Source organism: Micropterus dolomieu, linkage group LG22, assembly GCF_021292245.1.
Source record: "Micropterus dolomieu isolate WLL.071019.BEF.003 ecotype Adirondacks linkage group LG22, ASM2129224v1, whole genome shotgun sequence".
Lineage (NCBI taxonomy): Eukaryota > Metazoa > Chordata > Actinopteri > Centrarchiformes > Centrarchidae > Micropterus > Micropterus dolomieu.
In genome coordinates, this window is record NC_060171.1 from 35723697 (window position 1) to 35727096 (window position 3400).

Here is a 3400-nt window from a genome sequence, read left to right on the forward strand (position 1 = left end):
AGACAGTTGTAAAGAAAGAACATCTTTTTCTTCTGTTCTCTACTTGTTATAGTTACACAGTATTAGGGGTGTGGGCTGTATTAAAAGTATCCACTGTTCTCCCATGCTCTAACACACAGTAACGATGAAATGTGTGCTGTTCTCACATTCTTCCTCTGTATGTACACATAAACAACAAGGCAGGGAAATATAAAAGGAATTTATTTTATTGTTTGGGTACATTATTGTTCAGTGTACATGCTCACATCTGAAACAAACTTTACGTGCTTGTTAACTCTCCCACCCCGCAGACATCTACACGTCAATACCGATTTATATTCATAGCGGCAAGTGCTATGTAGCTCCACATAGGGGACACAGGAAGTGACATATAACACCTTCATGCGGCGTCATAACCGCGTAACAAGTTCACAGCCGCATCGGCAGAGCTCCAGAATATGCAACTCGGCCGGCTCACACGCGGACGCGCTTACAAGTGCGAGGGCCCGCCCAACGCTGCTTGCAGCTTTAATTTATATTTTAAGTTTCACAAGCCAAGAATTTTCTGTACCAGATGTCTCTTCATTTAATTTAAATTACTCAAATGTAATGACAGAATAACAGCGGTACGAACATTAAAACTATACTACGGCTGTGTTTTCCTCTGCTGTTGTTGGTGGAGTCTCTGCTGCGTTGGCTGCAGTGGTCTGTATGACCGGGGGGAGAGGAGGGCTCTGTGAGCGGACAGCTGGCCGGCCTCGCTAGCTCCTACCGCTGGTTGGCGCAAGCTTCCCCCGCTGTCACTTACGGAGCTCCTCAACTCCTAAAACGTTCAAGCACATTTTTGTTCCGCCATCACGTTTCGTTAAACTGTCAATATTCGACATCTACACAGTTAATTTCTCGCCTCAAAACTTCTCAGAAGTGCATTTAGTCATGAAATAGTGTACAAAACTTTTAAAAGACGTTCTGTTGTTGGCCTCGCTCTCTGCTGCTTTCCGCTTCTCTCGTGTTGTTGGCCCCGCCCACTTCCGCTACGTAGCTAAAATGGCGGTTGTTGAGGGTGAGAAGTGTCCATCGTTCCACACTCAACTTTTTGGCCTTTATGAGTGCACCATCTGGGTACTTACAGTACACTGCATTTTGCCATACTTCATAGTGTGAACACACTTAGTATGCTCTCAAAATAGTAAGTATAAGTATGAAAGTATGCGAATTGAGACACAGCATTAGTCTGGGAAGATCTGTCAAGTCTCAGAGAGGCTTTCCAACCCCCTTTGGAGATCCTTGTGTTCACTACACTAACATCAATTTAACGTTAGCTGAGAACTACAGTTCCACAATACACTCATGTTAACCTTGAAGCGTTCATAACAATAAACATCAACAAATCTCATCAGTAACCTTACATTGATCAAAAGCTTAACAGTCTTATGCTTATCCAAGTAACGTTAAGGTATGCTATGCCTTGTATCAGTGGCAGCTGGCCAATAGAGGGCGCTAGGGCGCCGCCCTCCCTGGTGGTGGAAACTTCTTATATACAGTTTATGGGTGAAAAGTTTTTTGATTTTTCTTTTTAAAATATAATTAGCAGATCTTTTACCTACATTTATAAGCGGGGCACTATGTAGTTTTTCCGAGTAGCTTAAGTTAGCTACCATTAGCTTAACTTGATCGGCAGCTAACATTAGCGTTGTAACATTAATACACAGCTATTGGCAGGCTGTTTTAAGTCTTGTTTAATAAGTAGAGCTGTATTTCATTGTATAAGTTCTCACAGAGCTGTTAATTTAAGATTAATGAACTTAAATAAAATTATTTAACTTAAATAAGATTAATTAACTTAAATAAAATTATTTAACTTAAATAAGATTATTTAACTTAAATAAGATTATTTAACGGCTCCATAGTTGATCCGAGGACCGGTTAAAACTATATCCGCCAATCACAATCTGCCATGTCATCACGTTATCTGACGTTATCGACAGGCGCAGGCCCGCAAGCCGATCTGACTCCCGAGCACATCTGGTACCTACACCGTCTTGATGCGTTGTTGAGTAGTTCACACATAAGGACTAGTGACCGCTGATTTACCCCCAATCACAGCCCGACAGTCGCCAAGTGGCAAATCGGGCTAAAAATCGCGTGGTGTAAACTAGGCTTTATCACCTTTCATGGTGAGTGTCAAATCAACAAGTTTGGGTTCACACTACACGATTAGAGGCAGCCTTTACTTGAGTATTTTCTTTTCATGCCACTATCTATGTTTATGTCCACCGTATGTTTTTCTATATTAATGTAATAATCTGATATTGGCATTAAATAATTTCTGACTATTTCACAAAGCACTGGTATCCTGCCATTTGTGTTAATTTGTATTGGGATGGTTACTGAAACTGACTGGATATGGCACAGCCCCACCTAAAATATTTTTCACCAGCCGCCACTGCTAGTTATGTTACCAGTCTGTAGAGGGAGAGAAGTTCCTTTATTGTGCTACTTGTCAACTGATGATTCTGTTGTGGGTTTAGCAAGACGGGGAATAATTCCCATATTTTATAATAAATATGGGAAAGTGACAAAAGTTATAAATAACTGTTCCTTACCTTCCTGCCTACTTACTTTTACTTGCCTTTGATCTAGATCTGCATCAGGAGGTCTTGATATAACATATACACAAATATTACAGCTAATTTAATACTTTATTTCTTAAAAGAGTGGAATAATAGGGCTGTAAGTCTCTGATGTTCTAACAATAAGCTATTGGTAATTTGAGAAACACATAAGCCTCTTTCACACAGAGATTCAATAAACGCGGAAAGAATGCACGCCAATATGCTGCATTCACTCATTCATACTGAACAAAATATTGCGCGTAATGCGCTTTCATGTAGTGCTTCAGCTTTCCGGGTTACCTCCCACTGAGTCCGCCTACGCCGCGGCTGCCGGAGCTCATCCAGTCAATTTTTAAAATAAAATACCCTGTGCAAAGTCCCGATCGTAAAAAACATCAAATCAATAAAATCTAAACATGTCAGCAAAATCGGGCAGGCAAAATGCTCTTATTCTGAAATGCTCCCTGTGGATATGTAGCCTAAAGTTGACGGAACAAAATGGGAGCAGAGAGAGCTGTGAAGAAGGTAGTAGAAGCACAAAAATGACAAATGAACAACAAGTCAGTGCTAAGACACTTCCAGTGGACACTGACGCCGGGCTGGGGTCCTAACAAAGCCGTGGTGCAGCTATAGTCGGTGGATTTAGACTGATAACAAAGACTGCGACTGGTAACACAACAGCTTGAAACGTCACTCCTGTTCTGGCATGCCGGCTGTGGCTTTTCACAAAGACATCGTTCCGCCTCTGTTACTACTAACATACCCGGCTCAGAGGCTTGGTACCTTTCACACAACGCAGCAAGCCG

At 41.6% G+C, this 3400-nt stretch overlaps 1 protein-coding gene across 1 annotated transcript in view; it reads left to right on the forward strand.

Moving 5' to 3' along the window:
- LOC123962261 (anoctamin-1-like) overlaps positions 1 to 3400 on the forward strand; it is a 76181-nt gene that overhangs the window by 32142 nt on the left and 40639 nt on the right. The gene's annotated exons all lie outside the window — the stretch shown is intronic.